The sequence below is a fragment of the Lytechinus pictus genome, chromosome 14 (assembly GCF_037042905.1).
Source record: "Lytechinus pictus isolate F3 Inbred chromosome 14, Lp3.0, whole genome shotgun sequence".
Classification (NCBI taxonomy): Eukaryota; Metazoa; Echinodermata; class Echinoidea; order Temnopleuroida; family Toxopneustidae; genus Lytechinus; species Lytechinus pictus.
In genome coordinates, this window is record NC_087258.1 from 28,738,165 (window position 1) to 28,754,649 (window position 16,485).

Sequence of the window (16,485 nt, forward strand, 5' to 3'; positions counted from 1 at the left end):
TCATTGGTCTCGTGTCAGTGGTTTTGAATACATTAAACAAATATATCAGGCTTTGAGAAAGTATAGTGGAATTATTTATCTGAGGCTGGTCTGACAATTACTATTTTTCCCGGAAATAAAGTAGTTTTGCCAGTCCAACCAACTATGCTTTTGAAGGAAACTCCTGATATGTTTGTTTTATATCCTACTTTATAATTTAGAACCAAGATCTATGCGCGAAGCTTGCAGAGTCCGGTTACTTGCGTTGAATGACCCACTTTTCCTTAAGTGGAACGCTGATGAGTGCCTGCGCTGACGCATCATGGGACTTGACCGGGAGAGACAGCTCGCTGCTGGCGCTCCCGAGAGTTTTAGTTAAATATCCAGTTTTCTGAAATAATGACATCAGAATATTGGTAAACCGAAAAATAAATTGAGGTCTGACGTCACGCAACATCATATTTAGAATGTATTTGGTCACATGATACTATTTGAACCATTCAATATACAGGATGTTATCTATGTAGGATAAATAGTATATTATGTAACAGTGGTGCTTTTCAGCCCATTCCAAGTTTGCATGCATGCAGCACTGCTGTGTGTTTTGCACTTTCAACCCCCTTTAAACATTATGACCACGGAATTCCCTGATCTGACCAGGGTCATTTCCTTGATCTAACCTGGCTCATCAAATCCCAACCATGAGCATGATCAGAAGGGCAAAAGCAGTATTTGACAGTTCATTTCATATTTGACATAATGATTAAGACAACCGGTGGGTGTTTCATGAAAGTTGTTGGCACTGACTGAATTGTTAGTACTGACAATTTCAGTGAAATCCTTGGTTTGATTGGCTGAAAGGCACTGGCCTCTGGCTGTTACTATGGTAGCTGTCGGAGAAATACAACTTATCAGTGCTGACGAAATTCATGAAACGGTTCCCAGGACTTGTCTGTTTCATGCCTAATACTGCATTTTTGTTTTCATTCCTTTTTTTTAGTTAATAAAACCCCCATTCCACAGAGAGCAAGACCTCTGAAAGACTGATGTAAGACCATGAAACTTGCTTGATCTTTCAAAGGTCTTTCAGTGGACTTTCAAAGATCTCTGAGGTCTTTCACGATACCTGATGGATGTTTCAGTGGTCCTCATGGTGTCCATGATCTCCAAAACTTTTTGAAATGGTTCAAAACAGTCCTTCAGCGGTCTTACAGGCAAATGGTCTTTTGATGGTCTTTCAGCAGTCCTTCAGTGGTTTTTCGATGAACTTTCAAAGTTCTTATTAGTCTTTCCATGATCTTTCGACAGTCTCTCAAGATTTTTGCGGAGATCAATGTAATACTCATGAGAGATCATTGAAAGACCAGGCAAAGTCCATGGAAAGAATTTTGAAAGATCACTTGTTGCATAAAAGATCTCTGAAAGATCTCTCTTGGACTAGTCTAAGATCAGTAAGACAAGAAATATTCATCAGTCTTTGAGGGGTCTTTCTGAGCCATTCCACAGAAATTACAAATTTCAGTGATCTTGGAGACTGCTGTAAGACCTATCCAAACCTTTGTCTTTTAAAGGTCATGCCTCTGTGGAAATGGGGCCTAAGCTACTGTGGTCAAGTTAATTCAATGTAACTTTTAATAAAAGGTCAAATTTTTATCTGGTAAAGTTCCTTTTCGCAGAGGGTGATTAGCTTGTGGATTCCCCTTTATTTTTCAGCTTTTTTTACTCATCCATCATTCACATTTTCTTTCTAAGTTGGTGCACTGATTCCCCTTATCAATCATCAAACAAACTTAATTTTTCAAGTTTATTGTCCGTCTGAACATGCCCAAGTTGATGATTTGATGAGCCTGGATATGATTAGAGAAATGTCCCTGCTCAGATCCTGGATGTAATAATGGGGGTTAATAATGCCATAGACAATAAAGCAATGCTGCAAACTTGGAATGGGCTAAAATGCATCACTGTTACGTAACAGAGTGTGCATTCAAAACCGCTGAAGCGTGGCTAATGAAATTTTCATAGAAGTTAGATCATGAAATAAGCTTTCTACTCATCAACATTTATTTTAGAATACTACCACGTTTTAGAATTAATTCAGCCCTACGTCAGAGGGATTTTTTTTGGGGGGACGCGCTGTAGGCACCGCTTTTTCCAAAGGCATCGTAAACATTGAAATCTTAACCAAGGTTAAGTTTTTTAAATGTCATTGCCATTGCTTTGAAACTGTATGGGTCTAGTTCATGAAACTTAAACTTAAGTTTACTGAAAATCCTGCTTGAGTTTCAGGTCATATAACCAAGGTCAAAAGTCATTTAGGGTCAACAAACTTTTGCCATGTAGAAGTGTAATTATAGCTGAGAAATTTATTGATCTAATTCATGAAACTTGGATATAAGAGCAATCAAGTATCCCTGAATATCATGTGCGAGTTTCAGGTCACATGACCAAGGTCAAAGGTCATTTAGGGTCAACAAACTTTGGTTGGGGTATTTGTGTATTTGTCATCACAACTTCTTGGATCTAGTTCTTGGATCAACAGTTCTTTAATCTAGTTCATGAAACTTGGACATGTATCCCTGAACATCCTGTGCGCATTTCAGGTCACATGACCAAGGTCAAAGGTCATTTAAGGTCAATGAACTTTGACCGTTTTTAGGGATATTTGTTGAATTGGCATCATAACAGAAAAGTTATGGATCGTGTTTATGAAGCATAGACATAAAGGTAATCAAGTATGAGTAATCCTCTCCATCAGTAGAAACATTCAAACTTCGACTAAAAACCCAGCTTTTCAATTAGTTCCCATACATTCTTTTTTCTCCCTTTCTAAATTAGTTTTCAAGCATTTCTTATGCTCTTAATTACAGTGCAGTAGAATATATGCACATAGTTTCTGCGCTATACAAATCAGTATATTATTTATTTATTTAATGATCGTTTTGAACAAGTCTTAGGTCACATGGTCAAAGGTCCTCTTTGGTCAATGGACATAGTATTTTATTATCATATGAAGGTTTTCTTTCGTGAATATGTAATTATTCAGTAGTTTTCAAAATCTGCACTGCTTCCATATCAAATCGCGGAATGCAGGCGAGACTGCCAGAGGCATTCAACTTGTTTATTTAAAGTTTACTGAATGGAAATATACAATATTACATTACACAGACATTGTTACTGATTTCTTTTTAAACATGTCAGAATTGGGTCATATTTTCCAGTTGCATACATTGTTTAGTTTTGTTCATATAGGTGACAATGACAAAACAAGCCCTTTTCTATACTATTGGGGTTTATTGCACTGTTGGAAACATTTACTAGTATTATGTTTTTTTTTTTTTCTCTTTCAATTAATGGTTTGTAATGTACATGTATATATTCAGTTAGTCCGTCCAGATTTTCTGAAATATTTTTATTTTTACCATCATACAGTATTTGACATTTTAAATCATTGTGAAGGTGTAAATTAAAAAATCATGTTGATATATTAACATGAATGATGATCACATTCTCCTGAGAAGAGGCAGATTTATACAGTTAACTACCATGTGAGTAAAAAATATAAAAAAACTTAGCACCTCACAAATTCTCAATTATAAGGAAAATGTCATGAACACAAATCTCCCAAATAATTGATAACATATTTATGTGGTATGTCTTCACGCATGGATGATCAGTAGGTATTCTTTGCAGCGATGTAAATTTTGACTTGCGCCAAAGTAAGGCATAACTGCATTGAACGAATTTGAGATGTCAATGATGTCATACAAGGGTTGCATTAAAATCCATTGCAATACACTAATCATATAATTGTGTGTTCATGGCATATTTTTTTCCTTAAATTTGGGGTTTGTGAGGTGTCAAATTTTTTTTTTACTCACACGCTATAAACATAACTAGTCTGAATTGCAGTGTATGTTTAGTAAGAAATGTTTTATTTGTGTGAAAATTTCTGAAATGTATGATATTTCCAAAGTATGCATTTTTTAAACTTTCATTTTAACTATTTAGTGTGTGATTCATAAAATACATGTACCATTTGTGCCATATCTGAATGTAAAATCAAAGCTGTGGAGAATATTTATCCAAATTTTAGTAAGCCTTTAAAGATTGCAAAATTCAGAGTGTGAATACATGCAACCAACTAAAACTAAGCATGACAATTTTGACAAAAAATATAAAGGATCAGAAAATCTGTCCAAAACAGTGAACACCAATATCATTACTTTTTACTAGTGTTTAAGAGTGTATAGTCTAAATCAGCATGTATATGTTGATTTAGAGCAATGTTTTCCCGGCCTTAAGCCAGGAGCCCCGCATTTAGCGGTCCGTACAGTCCTTACAAAAAGTCTCATATTTTGAGGGTTTTTTTTTTAAATAAACATATATGTATATATTTGACAGATTTCAACAAGTGTGTTGTAGTGGTTCACCTTCACTTAATATGTGCAGTGGGTGTACGGTGTTTGGTGTTGAGAGCGTGAATTCGTCCCTGAACCAAGCTGGGTTCTTTTGTTATGTAGTAATCTTATTTATTATTCATTCAAATAAAATTCATACATACATGATCAAGAAAATGTATACCCCCAAAAAATGATAATTGCACAAATCAAATTACACTGTAATAAACATAGCAAACAAATTGTATCAGAACAGAGACATAATCCGAAATCAAGCAAAAATAACATTTCGACAAGTAATATATGCAGCTAAAGCAAGTAAAAAAATAACATAACGTAACAGCTAAGCAAACTGAAAGAATGAATGTATATTGAGCATTCTCCCGCCCCATGAGTCCCCCCCCCCCCCCCCCCCATCAGACCCTGAAGCTGAACAAACTAAAACACCAACAAACAGGAGAGATAGAAACAAAAACACCAGACACATAAAGGGGAGAGAGAGAGAGAGAAAAAAAAAACAGGAACGACTAACACACAGAAAAAAAAAAAAAAACGAACCAATAAAAGACAGGACAGAGGGCAGTTTACAGTGACAGCGATTGATGGACTCCATGCATGGGCAGACGAGGGGCTCCCCTCCCTTCCCCACCCGTTTTATATTGGTTAATGTTTAAAACCTTTAAATATTCCCATTTTTTTATAGTGTTAACATATTTTGCTGTCATGCAATTTTTTTTTCTTCTTCCTTGCTTATAAGTAATTTTTCCCTTATCTCTTCAGGAATTAGTGGTTTACTCTTCCCCCTCCCTTGATATATAAATATTTGATTAGCAAAATGATATGATTAAGTAATTGTATGTTTTCAGTCGTTTCCTCAAGACCAATATGGATTTCCATCCAGCTTAGTGTTTTGAGAATTGGAAGGCTAAACAAATTACTACTCCGTTCCCACAAATCTACTTTTTCACATAAAAAAAAAATGCTTATACGTTTCTTTGTATTTGCTACAGAAAGAACATTTATCACTTGCTATAAAATGAAACCTGTAGAAGTGATGATTCAGAAAGATGAAGTTGTATAACATTTTAAATTGAAATTATCTCAATTTGCTATCCAATGTACTTCATCTAGAACGATAAAATGCTTTCTCAATTTCTTTATTTGACAGATTATACAATAATGCTAAATTATGGAAACTAACTGGTTATTCAGCAATTTGTTTTATACACCCTCTATTTAGATTCTTAGAAGTAACCAAGTCAAATTTAATTTTTCTCTCATAAAAGACAAATTCAATATTCAAGCCGTCCACTGACGTATTCCTTCTTGATTTTTCTTTCCATTCTCTGGGGCTGTGTGCAAATATTAACTGAATAACTGATACTTTCTCCTCGTCCAATCCCATACATCTGAAATAATTATCCGGCTTCAGTGCACCCTTAACATCAGTGCACCCTTAACATAATTTTGAGGAACAGATTTTCATGAAAAAATGTTTTTTCTTTCTTCAAAATACAATTATTATTAAAGATAATTTCATTTCTTATACTATTTGTATATTTTTTCCTTAAAAATATTCATATCAGATCAAATACATAGCATTTCTCAGTAATATTTTGGTAATTTAACATCAACCATATCAGGAGGAAATTTGCAATAAAATATTAAATTACCACCAAATTTTCTCAGGAAAAATTGAAAATATCTTTTCCATTTCGCTCTCTGGTCACCAGTAACCATTCTTTTTTATCCACATCACCCTTTGTACCATTATAAATAGTTTGAAACTGAGCATTTTTAGCCCCCCTTGCCTGTAATCCAGATATAAAGTATTTATTTTTATTTTGTATTTCCCCGCCATAAAAAGTCAAAACATGTATCATCAACTTCTTTGAAAACCCAGTCTGGAACTGGAGATAGGGTGCTCACATGAGTTAATTTTGAAAACGCATACGTTTTAAGCAAATGATTTTTTCCTATCAAAGTGAGATTTCGTTGTTTCCAACTTTTTTATTTTGCTCAAAATTTCTTTGAAATTCATTTCTTCAGCCACATCAGGATTAAGTGAAAAGTAAATACCCAGTTAGCAGTATTTTCACAATATCAACTCTTTTACCGAATGGAAAGCTGTTCCCAGATGGAACAGGAGGCCCTAGAGGCAAAATGAAAGTTTTATTTGTATTAATTTTCAGTCCAGATATTTTCTTAAACTTCTCAAGGATTATGTCTAATCTATCTATAGAGTCTAAATCTTGCACAAATATTCTGTCATCAGCATAAAGAATCTGCTTAATTTCTGTATTGCCAAAGCAAACACCCCTTACCAAATTATCGTTTCGAATAGAGTGAGTAAAACACTCTATACACAATATGAAAAGATATAGGGACAGGCATAGACGGATCCAGGGGGGACGACGGGCCCGCCCCCCCCCCCCCCCCATTGGCGGAGCAAAAGAAAAAAAGAAAAAGGGGGGAAAGAAAGAAAAAAAAAGAAAGGAAAAGAGAGGAGAAAACAAGGGGAAACACAAGAAGAAGAAGACGAGTGGATAAGACGAGTGGAAGACTAGGAAAATAATTTTTAAAATCTTTCACGTCACTATAAAAAAATTTCGCTCGCGCTCGCATTGCCTGTTGGGTGATTTACATATCAATATGGAGCTTGAAATATCAAATCTCGAAATTCCGCGCTCCCATCAATTGTTTAGTGATATACCTATTCTGTTTGAGTTACAAAAAGTGCTTAGAATTTCCATTCTAAGTAAAAATGTCAAAAAATTTCAAAATGTCAAAAAATTTCAGCTCGCACTTCGCGCTCGCATTATTTGATTTTTAAAATATGTAACGTCTTCATGGCTAACTGCAAGCAGTCTTTAACAGGTACCTTTTCCATCAGTTCATTTCTGCTCGCGCTTCACGTTCGCAGTAGTTATTCATTTGCATACACATCTTTCAGGATAACAAACATTGCCCAGAATGTTAAAAATTTTAGGAAAAAAATCCGTAAGATTTCGCGCTCGCATTATATAAATAAGGATAATATGATATTATATATTAATGTTTATTCGTAAGAATAAAGCTAAGAAGTTTGTAACTATTAGGAATACCCCTTCAAAGAAACCAAAAATCATCTTTGTGCGGCCGATCGGGGAAAATATGGCTGAAAAAAATTCCTGGCCCCTCTATTGGCGAAGGCTGGATCCGCCCCTGACAGGGGTCCCCCTGCCTTATTCCCCGCTCAACATTGAAATAGCCACTTGATCTCCCTCCATTTAAAACGCAGCATAGTGTGTTGGTGTATATTACTGTGACCCAATCCCTAAACATCATTCCAAAAACGAATAAGCAAAGTGCCTTTTGAAGAAAAAGAAAAGCGTGTAAAATAGAATTCAAAATCGATTGCTAATAAAAAACCTGATTTATTAAAATTTGAGGTATTAAATATGCCATTAATTAATCTTACTGTTTCATTAATATTTCTGTCATTTAAATATCCTACCTGGTCAACTGAAACAAAGTTACTCAGAATCGCTTTTATTCTTTTAGAAAGTATCTTAGTGAGAATTTTATAATCTACATTGAGAAGTGAAATTGGTCTGTAATTGCTAATGACTGTAGGGTCTGTTACAACCGATGTTCCCCACTTTTCGCCTGTGCAACGCAGACGGACTTTACGACGGTAGATTGATTTTGGAATAGACTTATGGGCCCGTCGTCATGTTCGTAAAACTGTGTCCTGCAATGCAAATTGTGTGACATGACAATTTTTTCGTGACGCATCTGCAACGTAAACATTCAATCTGCGTTTCGTGTGCAAAATTCTGGTTGCTACTATGGTAACAGCGATATATCCGATTTAGGACGACTTTCCAGAGCCACATTTGGTTCCTCCCAGAGCTCGAGAGTCCGCCCGGGGGGGGGGGGGGGATGGGCACTTCCATTGACGAGTGGATACCAGGCGCGACCACGCGTAATAGGGGAAAGAGTGGGCAAGTACGTTACGTATAGGCCTATGTAACGTTATAAGGGTGTCAAAAACGATGTTTAAAATACTGAAAAAAAGGGATATATTTCCAATACTTGTAGGGCTTCACAAGCCAAATACTTGTTAAGGTATGCATTTTCATAATCTGGAAAAGACTTGCTTCCCTTGTTTAGGGTGCTTTTCAAAACCCCATGGTCGCGCCTGGTATCCACTCGTCAATGGAAGTGGTCCCCCCCCCCCCCCCGGGAATTTGAATCTAGTCACCCATTTATGGGGAAAGTAGAACATAATGCCCATTACATCGTGTGCTAGAGGCATATTGTTTGTGTAGGAGCAAGCTGAAGAAAAAAAACCCGCAAATTCGGATGGTGTTCAGACGGATAGGCCTATGCTGTGTGTACATATCAACGCATACGAAATGGTTTCGGCTGGAGAGGTGATCTGACCCATGAAATCAACTGATTACTATCTTGAATACAATCTTGAATACAATCTTGTCACTACTGACAACTTTCATGAAACGGTCCCCTGAATTTATGGGTCCGCCTCTAAACCAACGTCTACAGTAACACCATTGAAACGGACTCTAGGTCGATAACGGTGTTCTGAATTCATGGAAATATAATGTCGGTTTGGAATCGGTCTGTTTTTGTAAACAGTGACAGGGTGACTGTATCATGAGACAGGACATCCACTTTAACTGCACCTCCACATCGGTCACTCCTCAAACTAACGTCAAATTTGATGGTCTTTTAGTAGTTCTGAATGAAAGTTTTTTTTCTTTAGTTCACATTGGGTAAAATCCTCAACGCTGACAAAATATATGCCGCGTAAAAAGTAAGTTGGTATTCATTCAAATTCAACAATAGATTACTTTGAGAAACTTGATACATGCCTTGCAAATGTAATGTCTGAAAACACTAATTGCGCTATTTTTGGAAATTTCAACTGTAACTTCATGTGTGACAAAAAAAGATATAAATGCAGACAATTGCAATTTTTATTTGAGTTATATGGTCTGAAGCAATTAGATGGCGTACCTACCCGTGTTACTCTGTCCCAGATTCAGAGTTGTTTTCTGAGACAAATGTTTTTAAGACTCGCATCAGTGACCATTGCCTAGCCTATACTGTGAGAAGTTTCAGTACGAAATCAGCCAAGGGAAAACAAGGCAAATCCGCAAAATTTTGTTCGTTCAAACATCTCGATAAAAATTATGGACAAATTTTTATTTGATCTCGGAATTATTCCATGGAAACAATACATAGATTTTGATGATATTAATACAGCATGGGAAACACGGTCTAGAATATTTATGCATATTGTTAATAAACATATGCCGATCTGTGAAAAAAAGGATACGAAATAATGCTTGCCGTGAAGAAATAATTGAAATGATGCATGAAAGAGGTCATGCTCATGATGTGGCGCTGAAAAAGGTTGGTGCCTCATCATGAAAAAAGGTATAAAAAATAAAAGAAGAAAGTAAAACATCTTCTGAGGAAGGAAAAAAAGGAAATAATCACAGCTCCCAGATTGAGACGAGTAAAGGGAATAGCAAAAAAATGTGGCAGTGTATCAAACATATACCTAAATGTAATGGTACCACCTAGTTGCCTAAGAAGTGAATTGGAAGAAAATTACTGAAACAGTTGTAGATGAGACATTATTGATACCAAAGGAAAATTTGAATTACAGCAAGTTAAAAACGCATTTTTGAATGAAAATATGAGTAATGATTGGTGATGATGGAATAAGTTGCAGTCTTGAAAAAAATGACAAAATATGTAATGGTTGATTCTTTAACTGATAGATATTTCAGTTACTACAGGGCATGTGCCAAAAATCTTGAAAAGGCAAGGGTGACCCCGATTTACAAGACTGTTGTTATGTCGACTCCAAATAATTAAATACCTATTTCGGTGTTACCCTTGGTAAGCAAGATTCTAGAAAAAGCTGTACATTAACAGTTATGTGATTTTCTTGACAGAAATAATAATAATAATAACTTAGATTTATATAGCGCTTTTCATGAAATCATATCAAAGCGCTTCACAATGTAGAACATACAAAATATACAAACAAAAGTGAAATTAGAAATCATTTAAAGGAGAATGAAACCTTTGGAAGAAGATAGCTTATGTGAGAACAGAAAAATCAAAGAAACAGATCAACGAAAGTTTGAGAAAAATCGGACAAATAATGAGAAAGTAATGAGCATTTGAATATTGCGATCACTAATGCTATGGAGATCCTCACATTGGCAATGCGACAATTATATGTGATGTCACTTGTCACTTTAGTATATATTTCACTTAAACTGCCTCTTTTATCACATCTATCGGTAGATCATGTGTTCTTTCTATAGGAGGGCATGTAATACAGATTTTCAAAGAATACATCATGGATAAAGAGTTTGTATCACCATAAGAAAAAGCAAAAAGAGACATTTTTTGGGTATTTTATAGTCCATGAAAGGGAAAGTTGTTCACATGTGACATCACACATCCTTGTCGCATTGCCAATGGGAAGATCTCCATAGCATTAGTGATTGCAATATTCAAATGCTTATAACTTTCTCATTATTTGTCTGATTTTTCTCAAACTTTCTTTGTTCTTATTCTTTGATTTTTCTGTTTCGACAGAAGCCTACCTGTTCCAAAGGTTTCATTCCCCTTTAACTAAGAAAAAAATATCAAGGACACTGTAAATGGGGCTATGTTGAATATGCTTTCTTCATGAGGTACGTCTGTAAATTAAATCGAAACGAAGTGATATTTGGGATACAACGAAGGGAAGAAATTTTTATTTGCAGAACGAAGGGATCTACTGGGAGTATATGCCTGGATTAATTCGGAGAGATATTTTGGAGCATGTCCATGAAGAGATTTGAATGTTAGGAGTAGAATTTTGAATTGTATACGAAATTTAATGGGGAGCCAGTGCAATTGTTTAAGAGTAGGTGTTACATGGTCATGTTTTTTTAGTGAGGGAAACTAGACGGGCTGCAGAGTTTTGAATTCTCTGCAGCTTAGAAATATCCTTTTCTTGAGTTCCATGGAGCAGGCTATTGCAACTGTCAAGAAGTGAACTAATAAATGCATGAATGATGACTTTGAGAGATATTTTCGAATTTTACAAATTTTTCTTAAGGCGAAGGATGCTTTACGACAGATGCTGTTGACATGGGGACGCATTTAATAGTTTTTATCAAACAAAACACCTAAGTTAGTAACCGTTTTAGAGGAATTTATGTGAACATTTGCAATTTGAATTGGAGGTAGCTCAGGGGTATGTCTATGATAGGAGATACAGTATGCAGGACTTCCATCTTGTTATCGTTAAGGCGTAGATAGTTCACAGTCATCCAGGAACGAATGGCACCAAGACAATCTTCCAGTTTCTGCGACATTCGGAGAGCTTTCCAGACTTGAATGAGATATACAGAGTGAGTCAGAAAAAATGTCCCACTTTTGTAAAGTTGAATTGTTTAAAATATGAATATTTAATCATTATTTTCATGATATGTCTTGATAGAGGTATCCTCCCAGTTCATTCAGGTACCTTTTTCATTTGATCCCCTGCACGCATGACTGAACAGCGGACAATCTTTAGAAGACTGTCAGATCTCACTTGCGCCAAGTTACAGGGTGGGGAATAAAACACTCTGTTGAACAAAGACAGTCCGACAGACTGAAACACACACACCCTCACACACGTACTCACACACACACACACACACACACAACCATACGCACTGGTAGACCCACTCAAACATGCACACAAAAGCACACGCACACACACAGACACACAAGCACACAATTACTGCAAACGTCTGTGAATAAAAACACAAACAATTAAAAGGCTCAAGTGACTGCTGCCAAATCAGGCAAGCCCTTTTATAGGCAAGTGCAACAAAAGCACAGACATCCATTGTAAATTTTCATTGTTAACCAACAAAAGACAACCAGCATATTGGATTTATGTGCACTTGATGATGATGATGAAGATCAAGATCAAGATGATGACAATGAGGATGATGATATGATGACAATGAGGATGATGATATGATGGTGGTAGTGAATGTGTTTTAAGGGGAAAGATTGTCGGGAATTGCCACTTAAACATTCAGCGATCTTGCTAAAAATCAATGCTTAATCAGAAAAAAAGAAAATTATGAACCAGTTATTACCATGTGTGTTGTGTGTGTTTGTGTGAGGGTGTGTGTGTGTGAGCATGCCAGTCTGTCTGTCTGACTGTTTTTGTCTAAAGCACTGTTTTATTCATCACCCAGTAACTTGGCGCAAGTGAGATCTGACAGTCTTCTAAAGATTGTCCGCTGTTCAGTCATGCGTGCACGGGATCAAATGAAAATGGTACCTGAATGTACTTGGAGGATAACTCTATCAAGACATATCATGAAACTAATGATTAAATATTCATATTTTAAACAATAAAAAGAAATGAGAATTAACATACAAGCGTACTATACATTCACATCTTCCTATGACAAGGGGTGTAAGAGAGAGATAGAGAGAGGGGGGTTAGATGGCTTGTATTCTAAAGGAATGGGGACTAGTCTGGCTAGAAATAAGTAAAAGTTAGAACAAGATAGCAGTAGCACTCATTCTCAGCCACCCCCCCCCCCCCAGAAATACTTACCATGCTTTTCTCTCCCTCCCCCCCCCCCCTCCCTCTTGAATCCACCACTATTCAGTCAAATTCTAAAGTTCTCTGTTCTCCATCCCTTTTCCATAAACCAATTTCACAATTGCAATTGATCAAAGCCTATCTAATGTTTAGTATCCTGTAATGGGTGCTATACACGAATACAGCAGTGCTCGTTGGTATACAAACACACACGAAAACATGCAACGCAGAGGTAACATTAGCCTACACAGCCTAGCCTAGCCTCGGTATACAAACACACATGATCTACTAATCACAATTTGTTACCTGATATACCCCCTCTGTAGCCTTGAACATAACCATCAAGTTCAGTTTTTGGACCTCTTGATGGCTGAAACATGCATACTAGTGAAAATAATTTGCTACTGAAGAGTTTGGGCTGGTGTTTCATCCACTAGGGAATTCCCCTTGTAATAGACCTAATCTTGGTTGTATTATATGGCACATGAAGGTTTCTTTTTTTATTTAACTTCCTGGCTTTTCTTTAACATCTGTACACTCACTTTATCACAAAGAAATGCATGAAATATACAGATGTGTTATGTAATGACCAATTTTAATGTTACTCCTATAGTCTAGTGCCCTATGGATTTACACACATCCTACATGTACCTGCCTATATGTAGCTCGACAATGGATGCAATGTAGGGCCAAACAATTGAACATCCTATAATGCAAAATTGTAGATATGCATAGTGTGCATATCTGGATGCAAGTACTGCCCACAATTATAAATAACAGATTCACACTAGTTAAATTTGATAACAATAAAAAGAAATGAGAATTAACATACAAGCGTACTATACATTCACATCTTCCTATGACAAGGGGTGTAAGAGAGAGATAGGGAGAGAGGGGGGGTTAGATGGCTTGTATTCTAAAGGAATGGGGACTAGTCTGGCTAGAAATAAGTAAAAGTTAGAACAAGATAGCAGTAGCACTCATTCTCAGCCACCCCCGCCCCAGACATACTTACCATGCTTTTCTCCCCCTCCCCCCCCCCCCTCTTGAATCCACCACTATTCAGTCAAATTCTAAAGTTCTCTGTTCTCCATCCCTTTCCCATGGGCTTATTATAATCACTCGGGTCGCGTTCGCGTTCGAAATCACTCGGGTTTTGGATTTTTGGCGATTTTTTTTTTTATTTCGATGCGATTTTTTTTCTAACGGTGTCTTCAATGGGACAAACACGCTGGGCAAATAAAATGAAATTGAAATTCTAGTTTCGTTTTCAGCCAGCAAATGCCTTAAATAAAATGCATCATCTTAAAGGCGCAAGTGCAACGAAAATGTAATAGAAGTCGCAAGCACGCGCGATGATTCGGAACATGTTATTAAAATGCTGTGGGGAGGTAACGTTTTCAAATCAATTTATTACTATCTTCAGAAATTAACTTTTGATAACCAAGAACAAATATAAAAGAAGCGGGGTCCGCTATCACCACGAGGTTGAAGAGAAGTGTCTATCATCATAAAGGAGGTAAGAGAGTAGTGCAGTGATGTCCGTCGATAATACGACCTTTAAAATTTCACGGCGGCGTCCGCTATCACCACGAGGTTGAAGAGAAGATATCTATCCTCGTAAACATCGTCAGAGATAATACTGCATCTTTCTCCCTGATTAATGCGACCTCTAAATAGCTAGCACCTCAAAAAAATCTTATGTATATATGTTCTGAACGATCACGCACTGTAACTAGATCTACGCCGATATTTTATATCCGATTTTTCCTTCAAGGGGCATGATCGAAGATTGGCAGGTGATCGCGCCGATTGTGGTAAAATCGGGTAAAATCGCGAGCCGATTTTAAAATCGGTTAATTAGAACAGGTACAATTACGATTTTAAAATTTAAAATTAATTTTAAATCGATTTCCAAAATCAATTTCAAAATCGATCTAAGATCAATTTTAGATCAGTTTTAGTATTAGTTTTTAAAAGCCCATTCACATTTTTATTGATGCTGACGAAAAGTTAGTTTGGTCATTGTCAGAGCGTTATTTGTCCTGCGTCTAAATAACTATGTCCGATCGAAGGACAGTTTTAATTTTGGAAAGGTAGGAGAGACAGAGAGAGAGACTGATCCCCGTTCAGCTCAACGTATACGTTTGGCACGCGAGCACAAAGAAGATCAATTAAGCACATCACCTAATGCAATGTTTCGAGAATTTAGGTAGGGAATTTTTTAGGTCTCCAGTTACTCTCCAGTTACTTAAAACATGATATGGCCATTTTATCTATAAAATAAGACAAGTTTTATGAGAAATGGACAATAGTTAAGAGCAGAATTTTAAAACGCCTATCGGAAAGATCGTCCTCAAAGCTCATTACGTATTAGACAGCTGGCAGCCGTCTGTTTCGAGTTTTTTAACATTTTTATTTCTCCTCGTACACAGACGGCTCGCTATGGTGCAACCATCATGACGGGGTTAACAATGCAAAATCCCCCAGACGGCGCTCATCGATTTTTGTCTTTATTTCATAAAAATATATGGAAAGAACTGTATCAAATAAATATTATTATTCCGTTTTGTCCTAAAATGCACCAAAAAAAGAAAAAATAAACTTAAAAGGGGAAATACAGTAACTAATTGCTTCGGCTGTCGCGCAACTTCACTTCCCCGTTTTATTGGAACTTAATGCATAAACATATGGCCATTGAGTCCCTGTACAGATCGAGCTAGAACTTCGGTCTCTGTATTGGTGAGTGGAGCTAATGGAGTTCAGCGGAACAACGAACATTACAGACTGGAGACCGAAGCTTTTGGTCTAATTACGTATATATGCATTAAACCACGGATGGCTGGCTATGCATACCGCTGAATAAAATACTTTCGGACGAGCTGCAGACTGACTGGCACTGTAACGTGGGATCTAACTCGGCTGGACTCACGTTACCTTGCTCCATGCTACCGATGCACGCCGTGTCCGACCGTGGCCGGGTCCCGCCTTGGGGCCATTGCATGCAGGCATACATGTCCGTACATGGGAATGACGATGTAATATCGATGTGGCAGATATGGCAAGTTCCGACTCGGAGTCCTCGTATAAAAACAGTAGAAGTCTGGATGTATTCTAGGATAGTTGAGCCACATGGCTGATTTGCTTGTTTGTTATGTTAAGCACTAGTAGGCGAGTGCCTTTTATTTAAGGCACTTGCCGGCTTAAAACGAAACTAGAATTTGAATTTCATTTTATTTTCCCAGCGTGTTTGTCCCATTGAAGACACCGTTAGAAAAAAAAATCGCATCGAAATAAAAAAAATCGCCAAAAATCCAAAACCCGAGTGATTTCGAACGCGACCCGAGTGATTTCGAACGCGAACGCGACCCGAGTGATTATAACAAGCCTTCCCATGAACCAATTTCACAATTGCAATTGATCAAAGCCTATCTAATGTTTAGTATCCTGTAATGGGTGCTTTACACGAATACAGCA